The 17,763-nt window shown below is 48.1% G+C and overlaps 1 protein-coding gene across 1 annotated transcript in view; it reads left to right on the forward strand.

Annotated features, from left to right (window-relative positions):
- The first annotated feature begins 16,013 nt into the window (after positions 1 to 16,013).
- The window catches only part of nsd1b (nuclear receptor binding SET domain protein 1b), an 81,458-nt gene continuing 79,708 nt past the window's right edge, over positions 16,014 to 17,763 (forward strand). The window contains exons 1-2 of the mRNA XM_053848127.1: positions 16,014 to 16,063; positions 16,356 to 16,448. The gene's annotated coding sequence lies outside the window, so the exon portion shown is untranslated. The remainder of the gene's footprint in view (positions 16,064 to 16,355; positions 16,449 to 17,763) is intronic.

A 17,763-nucleotide genomic window follows, 5' to 3' on the forward strand; every position in this document is an offset into this window, starting at 1 on the left:
AGAACGTGACGGCAAATGTCGCTATAAACGGTGTCAGGAGGCTGAGGTCCGAGTCAGGTGACACAGGGTGGTGGCGCCGAGCAGCCGGCCAGGACCATTGGTCGTGGTCCGCTGCAGGTTGAATACACCTCCCTGTCTCCACCTGGAGCTGTAAACAAGGCATCTGTGTCGCATTCATTTCTCCTGTTTGTCCTGTGGCTGCCAGCTCCTGTTTGAGTCGGTCGAGTCGGTGGATCCATCCGTCGAGTCAGCAGCGACACGTGATGAGCAGGATTTCTGAACGGAACCTGATGTTCTGCTTCACTGAGCACCAACACACGTGGCACCTGCTGGTCTTCTATGTGTGAATTTAAGAATGTGTGACCCATGCAGGATCAAGTCAGCGTTCGAGTCAGAGTCCAGAGCATTTGTCGTGGTCTTTATTGCTCCAGTTTTCCTCCCGAACCACCACAAGTCAACTTCCGCAAATCATTCGAAAACACTGTTCAAAATGAGTGAAAATGTTCATTTCCTTCAGTTTATAGTCCAGTCTGGGGTGACAGGGACACCCTGGAAAGGCTTCTAGACCGTCCCACACGTCGCTTGAAATGACTCGTCGACTTTACTTCTCTCTTTCACAATCACCCCCAAAAGTAAGGCAACACCTGCTCAGAACTGAGCTCTGACTCAACATCGATCTAAAATGACTCCACTTGACCTGCGAGCGCGGAAGGTCACAGACTGATGATGTCATCAAGACCGCAACATCCGCCAGCAGATGTGACTTGGAAACCTCTCTGGACCTCCGGCCTTGAAGCAGCTCAGAAACACGAGCCCGATCTCGCCGCGGGTGACGCACGACGGCGGACTGCGTCGTCGTAGTGGGAGAAGGTTTCTATATTTCAGATGAAAAACATGGAGGTGAAAGAGAGCGGAGCGACGGCTCGTGGCCTGTGGAGCCTGGGTTTCTCAGCCGTCTGCTGCAGGTGGCTGCGTGGTCAGATTACAGCTCCAGTGAGAGTGAGAGTGGTCGCACACACAACTGTGCTTCCATGACTCCTGAACATTCCCATGGATTAGCTTTAATTCTTCTGACAGATGGACTGGTGTGTGTGTGTGTGTGTGTCATGCATGAGCAGCTGTGAGCGTGAAGTCAAAACCTAAAACACACTAACCAACATGCGTCCTGCACTCGGGCACCTGTTGGACCCGCTCCCCCCCCCCCGACTCCTCGGCAGTTATGGGGGACAGAGACGGAGAGAGGAGGAAGGGGCCAGAGGAAGAAAACAGCTGTATCAACTGAATGTTTCCGTTTTCAGCTTCCTGTCTCTGGTTCATTCATGACGCCCCCCGAATGTGGACCAGAGCTTGTTGTCGATCGGCGAGATTCTAAGGCAATGAAGCTAAAGCAGCAAGTCTGAGGCTCTGCCTCTTTGGTGCCGATGACGTCACATGAAGGGTTCAGTCTCACTCCACTCGTTCGGGAAAAATCGAGTCAGTGATATGAGTCAGTGTCAGGGGAGTTTAAGGATTCGTTCACACTCGCGGCAAGAAGATGGGCCGACGGCAGGTTGGGTCTGGGTCCTGTGGGGTGACACGGGTCACGACACCGACTCAAACACAGGTTCCACCTGAGTATCATCGAGTTTAAAAATAACTGAACCGAGAACCGTGGTGAAAAAACGCCACCAGAACTGTGGAAGCCGTGAAGTGTTCCGTCTCTAGTTAGTTACAGACTTGAAAATTCAACCAAATGAAGTCAAGAATCAACAGATCTTCAGGTGAAACGAGGGATTTTTATCTTCATCGGAGCATGGTGGAGTCTTGTTCTCCAGTGAGGGAGGGATGGAGTGTTTGGTGCAGCGTGGGTGGAAAAAAGAGCTGAGCCAGACGGCAGCTCCCGGACATCAAAGATCTTCTCCTCTGATCCCAGTTCATCCTCTCGGCGGGTCACATGACCAGCCCACCATTTAGGCTGGGTGATTTATTGGGTGAGGAGCTGCGGCCCGGAGAGACGAGGAGGGGAGGAAGCCTGGTGGCGCTCAGACGACAGGTGAGCGGTTCCGCTCTCAGGCACGTCTCATTGATATTCTAACCTACTGCACTTTCCCAGGCAGAGGAGTCCCCAGAGGATGTTCAGCCCCCCTCCTCACCCCCCGCTCCTGTGCAAGGTCTGGGAGAGGAGTGTGTGAAGGTTAGGAGCCTGAGAGGCCAGAGTCTGTCCTCCACTCCGTCCTGAACACCACCATCGATCCGGTCTTCCTCCCCCTCCTCCCCCTCCTCTCTTCCTCACAAAGCAGCCGTGACTCACCGAGGAGCTGGAGAAGCTCCACGGTCTTCATCTTGTCCAAACAGAAATCCATCAGGTCCGGCAGCCTGACTCACAGCCGGGCACCTCCTCCCCAGTGATCCGTCATCATAACACTGCTGCGCCTTCCTGTGAGTCAGCGGATGGATTTCCAGATCTCAGTATTCCAGGATTTCCTGGAGGCTTGGATGAGCCCGCCAGATTTTCCACCACAAACTGGACCTGGAACCGCTGGAGCGGATCCTGGGTCAAGTGTTAGGAGCGCCACGTGGACGCCTGTCATCTGCTGAGGACTCGGAGTGGAGCCCCTGCTGGGACCTGGAGATGAGGCTTGCTGGAGCTCACTGGAAGATTGAACCAGCTGATCCATCATCAGGAACTGCCTTGCTCAAGGGTCGCCTGCTTCTCTAATCCCTCTCTGACGGGGAAGAGGGTTCTGGTTGGGCCTCATGAGACCAGCAACGGTCGCTTCACTTCACTCTGTGCCCAAGTTATCATTTAAATCTGTCGCACCATTCAAGGCACCAAAAACCAAGTGAGACACGTAAAGGCACCGCCAAGTCTTGGGACCATAAGCTTAGCGACAGTTAGCATGAAACCTGTCAGAGCTACTCTATACAGTCATGGATTTCACCTTCGACTCAGAATTTAAAAGCATCATATTTGCATCATTATTGTTATTAGTAGTTTTGGCTTTTTTGTTTGTTTGTTTTGTTTCACTTTTTTGGTTCATTTAAGCGCCCTCTACTGACGACAAACAAACTTTTGAATTCAACAAGTCTCAGAGTTGAATTCATTAAAAACGTCTTCAGTACTTTGAGTATTTAGCAAATACAGCGGTGCCTCGGTTTTCGAACATCTCAGAATTCGAACAAAAATGTTGAGATTTTTTTGCTCCGGATTTCGAACAAAAATCCAGAACTTGAACGCCCCCGGACCGATCATCTGACCCACAAGGCGCTTTGTTATTGTGTATAATGCAGCCTCTGTATGCAGACGTGTCCCGTGAGCTACATTTACTGACTGTTTCTTCTTCATATTGAGGTGTAAAACCTTTCCTGTCTCCACACTGGAGCGTGGTAGAGGGTCACAGGGGAGGTGCTCGTTCTCCACACCTCCACTCCAGGGTTTGATGTCCTGTTGTGGGCTGGAGCTGGGACAGGGATGAGGCCAGTCTGGGACAAGCCTGACTTGGTTTATGACTTTGTCACAGCCAAACTGCACAGAAGCGCACATTCAGAGCTGGACACGCACCGGGCACCTCTTCCCTTCTGGAGAGACCTCACTCACTCGGCAACCCCTCCCACATGCAGCGGCCACACACATAGAGGAACAGCCACCTGCAGCAGACACTCTACATTCACTCCTACAAAAGACTGTTTTAAGGCTTGGAACGCATTATTGCTTTGTCCATTCATTGTCATGAGAAAAATAGTTTCGGATTTCGAACAAATCGCTTCTCGAACGGCCGTCTGGAACGGACTGTGGCCGAGAACCGAGGCACCACTGCATAGTAAATTCATCTGATGAGAGCACACACACGTTTGTTTCTCCGTTGAGCTCACTGATCGTGGATAAACACTGAGACCTGAGTGTGTCGCCTTAAAACAGCTTGGTCAGTCAGAAACAAGTCCATCTGTTCGCCTCTGTTCAAGTGACGGAGGGACGTCACGAACTCGGCTGCTCTCCCACTCCGAGATTCTTCAGTGGATCAGAGGCTTGAATAAACACTTTATTTTGTATGAAGCTTTCGTGCGTCATCATCAAGGGCGACCAAACACGCAGCCGTTCCACTCGGAACAGAGACATGAAGCGTAGCACTTGTGAAGCCAAACTTGAACATCGTCCAGGTGCCTGCAGGAGGCCCCACTTTAAACTGTTAGCTGGGTTTAAGGTGCCAGTGTGTGGGCCTCCCAAACTCCTCCAAATATCCAGATAAGAGGCTTACATGGAGGAAGTGAGGGATGGGGGGTCGAGGAGGGGGTGGGGGGCCGAGATGAAGGGCTCCCTGAGGCTCTGCTGGAAGTGATAGCACCACACGCTAACAAGACGAGCGGTTTTCATCAAAATTCAACCATGGAATCACACTTTCTTATTGCAGTTCAATTGATTTCAGACATTTCCAAATTACTCTGCTAAAAATAGCTTCAAACTTTGTAACTTTACTCACAAAAAAGTTCATGTTCTTGCAGAGGTTTAAGAGAGGTTTGGCCCTGGATTTAAGTCTCTTCTCTACTGGAGAACAGAGGCCTTTTTTGCTTATTAAAAATACGTCTTATTTAAATGTACATGAAATATGTTATGTATTAGCCGTTTTTTCCAAATCCACTGAACCTAACGTGAAAATTTGAAATACTTTTTAATGTTCTCAAACTTGTGGCTGCTGCAGAAATACTTGAGGAAAGTCCAGCTTGTCTGCCGTTGACCTGCCGACAATTAGCGCTGCGCCGCGTCAATGCCAAGCGCGACCGCCATCTGACCCTTGGCTCCCGCCGTGGTGCCGACCTCCACGTGCCCTTGTCCTCGGCCGCCTGGGCCGCGACGCGGTAACGAAGGGACAGACAGTCAGACGGAGGTTCGAGACGTCACACAGGAAAGTGGAGCGCGCTGCAGACGGTCAGACGGTGGGCCGGCAGACAGGCTGGCGGTGGGCGTCTCTCGGCTAACAAGGCCTGACAGCTTCCATGCCGCAGTGAAAGGAGGAAGATCAGGTCACAATCACAATGTTTGATGTTTGTGGAGCAGCTCCCGTTTGAAGCGGCGCAACTTTGTACCGCCTGTTTTGCTTTGGGAGGCCGTGTTATGTCAGAAGTGGGCGGAGCCTTCCCGGAGTTCACCTGCGGGCCGAACCCCAAACGTGACAGCGCTTCACCCCACACGCTCTTTTGGGTGGAAAACGCTCTTTGACGACGGCTGGGCAGGAAGGGTTGGGTGTTTTTGGCAGGGGAAGCCAGGAAATCCCTGCTCGGCCTGCTGGTCTGGCTGCTGGGCCCATTGTCTGACCGCTTGCTCACTGCTCCCATTGATGCTCTTCATCCAGCTGTAAAATCTGGTGTGGTGGCCAAGTGTGTGAGTGGAGGTGGAGCTGGGGGAGGGGGGGCCATCCTCTCTGAAAACAAGATGTCACCCCGACCCGGACAGGTCAGGGTGGGCCGGCAGCGCAGCCGGGATGTTTGCTTCCTGTCAGCTTCCTGTGTCCTCTGGCTTCTCTTGGCTGATGGTTTTCACCACGCGCTTCCTCTCGTCCAGCGTTCTGCAGCGTTTAGCAGCAGAGATTAGCATAACAGCCTCCGCAGGAACCTGCTCAGCATTTAAGCACACTTCCTCCGGGGTTCCGCATAATCTGTTCCTCAGTTGTCCCACTGCTGTGCCGCCACTCCCTCTCTGTCTTCCACAGACCTGGGCATTGTCAGGCACCGCGGGCCCCAGGCGGCCCTTTGACTGAGCCGGCCGGGTCCCGCCGAGGTCAGGATGAAGTCCGGACATCAAAGATTGTTTTGAGGAGGAACGGAAGAACACTTCCTGGCCGAGTCAGAAGTTTGCTACTGGACTCAATACTACTGCAGCTTTACATCATACATGAGTGTGCGACCGAGGTGCCGAGGACAGCCAGTCACAAGCCTCCAACGACTCCTGAATGAATGTGACACAAGGCTCCCAACTCTTGGTTCATGTCACCCAGTGACTCAGCAAACGCTTGTTTCTGGCTGGACTTGAAGAGTCCCACAAATCCATGTGAGTCCTGAGCAAAGACAGCACAAACAAGGTTACTCTTCAGAACTTGGGCTCAGCTCCGGCTCGGCTCTTCACAGTTGTTTGTGTAAACAAACAGGTTTGTAATGATAATTAACAACAATATTAGCACTTTCTGACTCCAGGCCAAACTGGTTGTTTTACGTGTCTTCAATTGCCTTCAAATGTCATGACCCACTGAGATTATTGTTGCGTAAAATAATGAACTATTTTGGATGTGCAGTAAATGTGGTGAAACCTTTAACACAGTAAGACACTTTTGTTCGTCGTGTCCCTCAAATGCACCAGTCAAGAAGAAAACACAGCAAACACAGGATTTATTTAAGGTTCATTTCTCCTTAAGAAGAACAGCTAATGCTAGTTTGCAGGCTGTGCGGCTACGTCGCTGCAGCCCAAGCTAACCTGCCAACTGTGAAAAACAAAGGAGAAGCAGAAGAAGAAACACTAGACGACTACCATCACTTCATACAAAAATATACATTTAAATGACACATATTTTTAATAAACAAAAAAAGCCTCTGCTCTCCAGCCAGGATACTTAACTCCACAGCCAAACCATTTAGATGCCTGAAGGTTGGTCGCTCCAGATAAAAGTTGTTATGATATTGAGAAATAATGAAGTGATTCATATGGCTGGTTAAAGAGCAGAGTCAGAGCGTACAGTGGAAAACACACACACACACACACACAGAGTCCCGGTGGAAAGACGCTCCGGCGAGCCAACGCTTGAGAGGAAACAGATTGAAGAAACATCCACCAGCATATTTTGGATTTGTGATCGGGTTTCAGCCGCGGAGGCCGCAGCACCGGATAGATTTGATTACGGCAAGCACCACAGGCCAAATCTAATTAGCACATTATACCCAGCAGGAAGTCGCCCTCGTGTTTCAGCATGAGCCACCGACTGGCCTCCGCTCTTCAGGAAGTCAGTCAGCGCCTCCCGGAATCCCAGGAATTGTGCAGCGCGCCAGCAACAGCCGATGCTGACCAAAGAGTGAGGGACGTGTGCGGAGTGTACCCACGATGCCGCGCGAGCATTGAGGCCTCTAACCAAAAGATGAAGAGCGCCATGAGAAACAGGCGGCTCAGAGCGACGCAGCTGACCGAGCTCTTCCTTCCTGGCCGACTGAAGAGCAGATCTCCTCTTCTGAATGGAGCTGGGATCTGCACCGATGCTCACCTTGATGTGGCTCGACCTGTCTGACTCTTCCATCACTTCCACTGAGGAGCTGCAGTCATCATTAAGCTCTGAAGGTCCCGCGGTGTGGCTGAAGCGCTGCCGTAGATCGGCGATGACTTCCTGCCGCTAATGTCTGGACCACCCTGACACGACACTGAGAGCTTGGTTGGTTTACTCCAAAGCTTCTTCGCTCTGTATTTGCTCGAAAACCGACAGCTTCCTGATAGAGATGCAGAAGGGAATCTTTGTCCCCAGCTTATGAAGACATGTGACACCTCATACGGGGTCAAAGGTCGCTGTGCTGGGGATGACCTCAACATCTAAGCACTTCACACTTGAATCGAGGCTCATACAAAAAGGGTCACGATGGGATCAACGGAGGAGAAGCAGCTAGCTGTGTCTCGATTTGGTTTCTGCCACTTGAGAACGGAGCAAATGTGAAATTGAGGACTCAGAAACAGTAACAGTTGCAATTGTTTATTGGCATTAACTGATGACTACGTACCAAAACCTTTAGTCTGCAGCTGGCTATTCAGTTTAAAGGATCATAAAAATGCAGATATGAACAATAAGATGAGTAAGTTTAGAATGACGCTCCTAAATCTGCTTCCAATGTTACGATGTTCTTTCTTCTGCTCTACATTCCAGTTGCACGCTCGCATCCACAGATCGGCCCACGCCGTCACGGCTGCGACGCTTGTGCTGACAGAAGCGTAAATCAGAGGACAGATGGGAAACTGGGGGTCAAACCAAAATGCTTCTCATGCCGAGGTCGCCCTGGGCTCTGTACTTCCACTGTTCAGCACCAGGATCTGTCGGCTGCTCTGTGTAGTCTTGGGCCTCAGAAACGGCTTCCAGCGACAGGTGACCTCTGGGGCCACGGGGGTCAGGGTTCACCCAGAACTTCACCTTCCCGTACAGCAACAAAGCTCACATTGACTCAAGACCTTTGAGGAAATGACGCTGGTTGACGTGGCTTTTGCTGGACCGGGACCGAAGCACATCTGAGGGTGAAGCTTCTGCCATAAATTCCCTCCAACGTTTGACTGGACCAGATGTTCTCACAGCAACTGTCAATAGCAGGAATAACTGGCCGCACTTCATGTGCAGGCACTGGTGACTGGATGGAGATTAAACGTGGAAGAAGAGCTGCCCTTCATCTGTCTTCATGAGGTGGAACAATGACGCTGACTTCAGCAGTAACATGTACGCGATCCTTTCTACTCCGTCAGTGGTTGAATTCTTCTTTTAATCCAGTGTCTTCTAGTTTAAAATCATATTTTCCACATTCCTTCTGTTTTATTTCAATTTTGCATGATATTTATTCATATTTTCCCCAGAGTTCATGATCATACACCTACATCCCTCCATGTGTTTGAACTCTAACAAACATATATTTAAATGTATCAAAATACTGCGCCCCTAAATCACTGTACACAGTTTTTGCATGCGATACTATGTTTTATTGTATTGTTCCAGAATAGTGATCCATCTGTGAATACACATTTTAGTAATCTTCAAATTGTCAAATATAATACGGCCCTCTGTTGCAAATCTAACAGGCCGAGCGAAGAGAAATAGCTTCTTAACTTGAAGCAGAAACAAACACATGATAAATAAGAAGTGTGATTTTGCCTTTTTCCACTTGCGACCTTGAGCGCTGCTACAGACGCATTTCAAGGTCGTGGAGTCTCATCAGTCACAAGATGACATAATTGCACGAAGATGCTTTTAAACGCTCTTTGGGGTTTACAAAACCCCGTCCGACCTCTGACATCTTGACCACCGTGTCACTAGGAGTCCGCGGAGTTTGGTTCCAAGAGCTTTGTGTTCCGCTGTAACAGATGTCTCCGGGTGAGAATCCCACAGCAACTGGATACGATTTGCTCTGAGTAATGGAGCTCGGAACCCGCAGATAAACACAGCTCGTGCACTTTCTCTCGCCTTCACAATGCCGGTCTTTGTCCAGTGGAAGGACTGCGGAGGTCCTGACCTGCGGACCCTCCACTCGCAGCCTTCAAAACAACAGCTGGCAGAGAGGAAGGTCAACACTCAAGGGGGAGAGGATGGGAGGAAAGGAAGGGAGAGCTGATTGGAGAGGTGGAGACGGGAGGGAAAGATTCGGATCGCACAGATACACGTGGAGGTTCCAGAGAGCAGATGGCCGTCGCTCCATGATTTCACGGCTTTATCTCCAACTCTCTCACCAACTCACTGAGCTGAAGATGTTTAAGAAACAGAGTAAAGTCTCGGCAGCAAACCGATGGTGAATAGTCCAAACCAAAGTTCAGAGTTCACTCCTCAACAGACCCGGCGTAAAGATGTTTCACCCTCTAATGTGCTGGAGCTCTTCACCCTCCACCGCTTCCACAGCTACCTCCACGTTCCCCTCTCTCACTCCAGAGCTCACGCTTGTCGCTTTCTCCTTCACCCCCCGAATTTAAAAAGCAATTCCAGACTGTGGTGCCACACCGGCATCTAAAACCCTTGCCTGCCCTACTGAAGCTTTTCCCTCCACAGCCTGGTGCAAGTGGGGGTTTGTGGCGGAGCAACCAGATCCTCGAAGCCTCCTGGCGCTCGCTCCTTCACCTTGTTTTCACTGTCAACACGCCACTTGAGAGAATTAAGGGGAGCCAAGTACCTGGAGCTCAGGAGCTAATAAAGCAGCTAAAGCACAAATAAAGCTTCACAGAATAGTTGGTTGCTTGTAGGGTTAGGGTGAGCTGATCATGCTTTGGGATACAGCTTCCGTCACGATGTACATGAGAGTTTAGTGACCTTTATTGTCGAGTTCAGATCAGGGTCAGAGAAGCTGCAGCAGGAACTGGAGAACAGCAGAACAACCGAGATCAAATAATCAGGATAATATATCAATAACTGCATTGATATTTCTGCAATGATTCAAGAAAAAAAGAAGTCAAAATGAAAAAAAATGGTTGGAAATGAAGAGTTGGAGTTGGTTAGCAGGAAGCTAACACACCATTGTAATCCCGGTTATTTCTGTTGTATAAAAAATTCCGACACTCATGAAGGCATCATCTGCTCACATCCAAGATGCGAAGTTCACAAAAAATATTCCTTGTTCATTTCAGCCCGATCAACTCAAACATGTAGCACAAGTAGCTTGATCTACGGTGGCCTGAAGTGGACAAAAAGTAAGTCTCTCCAAAGCGGGATTCATGAGAAAGGATGAATATTAAACCTGAAATAAGGAATATTGAACGTAAAACATGCCATAATCCTGTGCTGCAGACGCTTTGATCATTGTCCCCACCACTTCTCAAAACAAACTGACATCACTGGAACCACAACTATGAAATAAAAGTCTCACAAAATGAATTCAAATCAAACTGGACTGCAAATGTCCATGTCAGATCCAGACGAAAATGCTCATGTTGCCTTCCATGGTGCAGAATACAGTTTGCTGAGGAGGTAGTAGAGACAATCCAAGATCTTCACATTAGTCGGGAGGCAAGGCTTAAAATGGTTGGCATCCTAAACATCTGTCAGCGTTTTGACAGTTTATACGCAGGAAAAGTTGAGTACAGTTCTGTTGACTCCTTCAGGCCCCGAGGATCTCTGCGGCTCGACGTCCAACCACACGTGGAGACTTTCACACGTCGAGAATGAAAGGCCGACTGTGTGTGGGTGGGATTCAGAGTGTGAGTGGAGGGAAGGTGACGGACGCACTGTACACCAGTGGTCCTCAACTGCTGGGTCGGTGCCTGAAAGTGGGTCAGGAAGCCACGCTCAGTGGGTCACACCAAGCTTCTCATAAAAAAATCACTTGCGTACACCTGCGCTGACTTGTCATTTCGGGGTGACCACTTGAGAACCACTGCTACAGGAGCGTAACTTCAGCAGAATGTGAAAGCAGGATCCTTCACTGAAACTGCTGTAAAGGTCTGTGCATTTCTGCATTCAACTATCAGCACACTTCAGACTGCACCAGCATGTGGGGAGCGTCCTTCCTGACCCTCGTCTTTCCCCAAACTTTGCTCCGATTTAAACCTCCTGGACGTGTCACTGGTAGCAAAAACTAATCCGGAGCTTCCTGCGGATTGTTTTGGCTCTATGGTGAGAAATGCTGCAGAAGGCACCTGCTCGAAGATGAGGTCATGGGATTTGTTATTAGCAGCCGGTGGACGCCTTGAATGGTAACCATGGCGACAAGCGTTGCTGAGGCCCCGAGCAAAGAAGGCTGACACGGACCAGGGCTGTGATGAATTAACTGTGGCATTAGCCACATGCTAACCTGCGAACACAGGCGGGTCCCATAGTTTATAACAACGTTACGCTCCAATGAAATTTCTTAAGGGGCTACTTTACATACTGCGACTGTTTGGGGGCCGTCGAGCCAAGGGGACTGAAGAAAAATACTTAAAATTAACTTCTGTTTTGTGACTATAGCAATGTAAAACAAATAGTAAATGGAAAACAGGTCATTACAGCATGTTATACACTTAGAATGTATCGTTTTAGTTTATATATTTTTACATTTTATATAAAGAGTCTAGATATTTATCGTAAAATCGCTATTTTTTTATTTCCTTTTTGTTATTTTACGATCAGTATGGGGTAGGATTTCTTTTGGAATGGAAATAGCAGTGATTTTAAAAATATATTTTGTGGTTTTGACCTCTGTAGAGCTGCAGAAATGCAAGCAAAGGGCCGCAGGTCAGCATGCAAATGCAACGTTTTTGATCCCAAACGAATGATAGGCTTTTGGGTCGACCCCAGCGTCCACTCCAGCCGCTCTCACTCTGGTCTTTGGACGCAGAGATTTGACATAATTCGGCGAATAATGCGAGGCAGATGTGCGCGATGTGTGCGGAGCTGGACGGCCTCAGAGGGAGCGGGAGTGCTCAGGCTATGAGATAATGCCAGAGAGAGGCCAGCCCGGGACTAACACCACCACCACCGCCGCTGCTGCTGCTGCTGCTGCTGCCGGTGTGTGTGTGTGTGCGCGCGCGCGCGTTCTAAACCCCACCAGCGGATGTTTTACATCCTCTTTCCGCTCAATTACCGCCTCTCAAGGTCACAGATATCTGTCCAAGATAACTTGTGTGCCTTTCCTCAGCCAAAAGCAGGAGAAAAAAATTGCATGTTGTTTTGCATTTTTTGTATTTCCACTCAAATACAAGTCACTGGAGGCTCTTTATTTCCTCCCATAAAAGGCCATAATGAGCACCTCTTTCTCGTAATGACGGAGTCTAAACCCCAACGCTGGTCGTAAACGTCTTGGCTGCAGTTGGAATTGTATATTTTTTTTGTTTTGGCTCATTCCTCGACGTCCTCGCCTGGCAACTTTTTAATTGCGTCCACAACCCGAGGAGTTTCTCCTGCAGCTATTTGTCCATCTAATGGATGAAATGTGTGGCAGCGATGGGGCGATCCGACTCAAATCTCTGTCACACGCTTCTTCTCAGTGTGACTGCGTGAGCGTGTGTGTGTGTGTGTGTGTACATTCCAGCCGGTGGCTCGTCCGGCCTCTCCGGATCTCAGCGCGGTGCGTCGCTCTAATCCTGCCTTCCTGTTTTCCTGCAGGAGAAGTGAGGCGGGACGGAAGAGCAGGTCTGATAATTAGCCTGATAACACTCACTTCACCTGCAGGAGACCCAACAGGGAAAGAGAAATGTAAGGAATCGAAATCTGGGGGGCCAAACTTCAAAACGTAAAACAGTCCAGGTTGTGGTGCGAACACCACTCCTGCGCAGGGAACCTTTCACAATATCACTGGCTCTTTCTTAAAGGGTTATTTTAGTGTAAATTTCCTCCAACTTCACCTCTCTCTGCTCTATCGTTCCTTGAATTCCCTCCGACTGAATGATGTATTTCAGACATTTTTTTTTACATTTCTAATATCATGGACCAACAGCTTGTTCCATGGCAAATTTGGAACACTGTGGGTGACACAAGAGCAGGACGAGGACCAACCTGGCCGACTAGACGTAGAAAAGACTTGACCTTGACTTGGGAAGACAATGACTTGATGAGATGACGAACGGCAAAACTTGGGTTAACTTGGCAATGACTCCACTTGCCCATGACTAGATGACATGATGACTTGACTAGCAGAGACAGGACTCGACCAGACTGTTTCTTGACTTGACGGGGAGACTTGACTTGATGGGGCAAGAGAAGATGGTGACTTGGTGATGGCTAGACAAGATAACTTGACTTAACTGGACGAGATGATGACTTGACTTGGACATAACTAAGCAAGATGATGACAAGACGAAAAGGGATTCAACCAGACAGTTTCTGGACTTGACATGGTGACGTGACTTGACAGAGCAAGACGAGACAATTGCTTGACTAAAAGAGATAGGACTCGACCAGACTGTTTCTTGACTTGACGTGGAGACTTGACTGAACTTGACAAGAAGACGAGGCACTTTTGTTTCTTGACTTGACGTGGAGACTTGACTTGACAACGACTAGACAAGCTGTGACGAGACAACGACTTAGCTTGGCCGTGACTAGATGAGACGGGAGTCAAGCAGACTGTTTCTTGACTTGACATGAAGTCTTCACTAAACTTGAAGGGGCCTTGACCAAACGTGCAGCACAGATGTGATGACAGTTTAAAAGGCACCAACACTGGGAGCCATAGCAAGACACAAGGTGCAACCAATGAAGAGGCTGGAGGCGGCCGGCGACAAGTCAGACAAGGTGCACACAGGAAGACCAGACCTCACCAAAACACTGTGTGACAGCCATTTGCTTTTAAAGATCTTGCAGGCCGCATAGAATGATTAAGCGCTGGATTTGAGTCTGACACACTAAACTATGGTCATATAAAATATTTAATTGTGCCTGAATGTCCAAGTCCTCCAGTCCAATATCTTGAGTTTAGAGAGTTCAGCAGTGGATTTAAGTTTGCAGCCCACAATCACATACCATGTTTACCCAGGAAATAGGTTTGCGTGATGGAATCGACAAACAATTCAGCAAGAGGAGAAGCAGTGAAGTGGTTTTGGATTTCCTGGAGCCGACATATCTGTCCCCCACAACCTCCTCAGCCTCCTGTGTGGACGGCTTGTGGTTGCATGACTATTAGCTGGTGCATGAAGATATGCTTCATTGCACCAACACTGGTGAATTCATTTCCCTCAACGTTTGGCCCGGTGTCCATCGCTTCAGTGTTTTGTTTTTCTTGTCTCATTTGCCGCTAATTTTTCACTCAAACATTCATTTTTCTCCACAGGAATGCAGTCTATTCCTCTACACTCAGTCAGAAACTCGCATGGTTTTCCTTCACATGCGTTGATCTTCCATACATGACGCAAATCAAAGCCATTGAAAAAGCCAGGAGAATTGACCAACAATGAGGTCATGGATTTTTAATATATAAAGTCCATTTGCTTTAAATCAAGTTTAAATTTTAAACTGGTTTATCAAACTTAGGGCTCGGGGTCCAAATCTGGCCGACCAAGTCACTTTATGCGGCCCACAGCAGCTCTAAATACGATCGCTGCTTCTCTCCGGACCAGGTAGTTGGGTTCTGGCCTTGGCTCCCTGGGTCTTATCCTCTGGATCATCAGGACTTCCCTGCTCTGTGGCGTAGAAGTTAGGTTGTGGGCTTCTGGGTCCTGGTCCTGGGTATATAGGTCAGTCTTGGACCTGAGGTGTGCGTGTCCTATAGGTCAGTCTTGGACCTGAGGTGTGCGTGACCTGACTCTGCCTCCTGGGTCCTTGGTGACCCTTGTGTTTTGAGGCCAGATCGGTGCTCTCCGCTAAAATTAGCCTCCAAAAAACAACGCAAAGAAACTGCATTGAGTTTTACACTGTTCGATACACATATGTTCTGTTGGACCCACGATTCCGACCGTGACTAACTGGCCCATTACGCTTAGTTTGACACCCCTGCTTCAACTAAAGGACGAGAAAAAACCCGCAACGTTTCAATGAGTCCATTGATAATCCATCTTCATAAAAGCATAGCACTGGACGCAAACTTAGCTCCCGAACATGTTTTAATCTCTGGTTCTGTCTCTGTTCTCAGAGCAGAGTGTCAGCAGCCAGTGTCATGGGACACACACAGCTCCACACACGCGACAGGCATGAGCCCACACCCACCGGGTGACGCTGGGGCAACAACAACCCAGCACCAATTACTGCAGCGCACACATGGCTGCGGCTCCTGAACCCCTCGCCATGTGTGGATGAGCGTGTGATGTGGTTGTCGAAGCACTAACAGACATAAATTTCCTACAAACCACCGAGTCAGGGCGTCTCTGTGGCTCAGCAGATCCACCTCGCGTGTGGCGAAAACCCCACTTTTTATGTGCTTCACACAAGTGATTCACTCCCACAACCACGGCTGATGCACTCATTATTTAGGAGTAAGGCGGGCCAGGAAGCATTTCAGGGGTTTGCTCCAGAAATAGCCACACACATCAGTTATGATCGACAGAACCAATATAGATGGTGTTACTATTAAAACAGGGTTTCAAGGCGGAAACAAAAGCAACAAAACTGATCATTCATTTGGCCATGAATGACCAAGAAGAGGAGATGCAATTGTCCTATAATATCGTATTGTCAATCTCTTAGAACTGACTGCATACATTTTAACCATGATTTTATTTTTATTTATTGATTTATTTCTTTAGTTTGTTTTGAAACAAACTCTGAAGTCTCTTATTTGGTCATTGACTTCCTGTCATGAACACCAAATCGTGTTAATTGAGATTTAATGCCGTTATAGTACTGTTATCTTATTCTGAAAGGATTGCAAAGTGCCGCGATGATTTCCGGTGAAAAGTAACGATTTTTTTTTTTATTCGTTTGACCTCGAAAGTTTGGCACCTCGTGATTTAGTAACTCACATGAAAGAGGTAAAGTGTTTGTTGTTTCACAGGTGTTATTTATTATTCAATATTAATGTTTCCAACGTGTTCGAAGCTGAGTGGGCTAAGTATTAGCTAGCGCCAAGCTAGTCAAACGCGCTGCTCAATGAAGACGTTGTTTATTAGTGCGCATTATTCGTCTGTTAAACTAAGGCTGTCGCTTTTATTTACATGTACCGTCTCTTTTATTGAGTTATTGAGTCCAAGCGTCTTCAATATTCTCATCTCTCATTTCTCATTTTGAGTCATGTAACCCATGTGCTGTGATAACATCCAACAGACTGAACAACACTGAAAATAGACTGCAATTCAAGCTTCAGCCAGGATCCACATTTGATCCTGCACTTTGATGTGCCACTGACAGGACGGACAGGTGAGTCACGTGACGTGTTAAACGTTGCAGTGCAGGTGTGTCCCTGTCCTGCCTCTAAAGATGAGGGCCTCCCTCTGGTGATCAACAGGTCTAACAGCCACTTGTTGACTCAAAACCCAGGTACATTTGTAGAATATTATAAATTGTCCACGTCCACGCCACAGGTCACAGATATTTAGCAGCAAAAGTGTGAATATTACAGAGGTTATGTGTAGGAATGATGAGTATGAGTGAGATTTGTGAAGCCATTTTACACACAACATGATCTGTGCAAACAAACACAGCTGATGAAAGGCTGTTCAAAGTGGTTTTTAGTGTGACCTGTGATAAGCTGTTTACTGAGTCTGCCAGAGCACAAAGAATATGACAACTATATATTGAACACTGCAGACATAAACATCACATGAAGACACATTTCTTCCACAGCTGTCATTAAACAACAAACAGTTCATGGTATAGACCAGAAGGTTGCGTTCATGTGGTTATCGTCTTCAGGAAATCCATGTCGCTTATTTTGCTGGATGAAACTGTGACGGATGAACATAGAAGATACAGAAACAGCCTGGCGGTGTTTTGTTGTCATCTCTAACTGGTGATAACAAGCTGTAGCTTTCAGAAGAGAGACGACAGACTTTGAAGGAATAAGTCATGTGGCATGGGCTGGAGGAGACGGACCCCCTGAGTGTGTGACATCTGCTGTCTGTTTGTCTTTGAGAGGGATCATCATCGCTCACTGTTGTAGCTCATTTCAAATAATCATTGTTCTGGCAGGAGGTCGAAAGGTTACTGGGTTGATTTCTTAACCGAGTTAGAGTTCAGCAGTAAAAGGTTCCGATCCATGACTTGATCTGTTGCCGTTGGATGCTGTAGCTTACGTGCCTTTCAAGTGTTGTTGAGCATTTGTCTTGTCCTTGCGGCAGATTTTGATCACCAAAATCAAACTTTACTGCACATCATATTTGTTGTGCAAACATTAGAAATACTGCCCCTGTCTTTGCCGCTTCATGTCCTCCACTTGATGTGACATCTCTGGACGTATTTGTGTTTTAACTGTTTTAGACCAGTTTCAGCTGTCATCACGACCAGGAGAATAATTCATAATTTCTTTATTTCAAAATCAACTCCACCACCACCACTCCACAAAGTGGGTGCTTTCACTCGACTTTGGCTGCGCCGTTCCGACCGTCAGTTTCCTCCTAGAATCCTCTCCGAATTCCATCTTGTCAGTCGCTTTCCCTCGCTTTGACTCTCACATGACAAAGTTGTGCAGCAGCTGAGATTCTGATGGTTTTACAAAATGTTCTTGTCACCTGTT

Source organism: Synchiropus splendidus, chromosome 17 (genome assembly GCF_027744825.2).
Source record: "Synchiropus splendidus isolate RoL2022-P1 chromosome 17, RoL_Sspl_1.0, whole genome shotgun sequence".
In the NCBI taxonomy this organism is placed as follows: Eukaryota; Metazoa; Chordata; class Actinopteri; order Syngnathiformes; family Callionymidae; genus Synchiropus; species Synchiropus splendidus.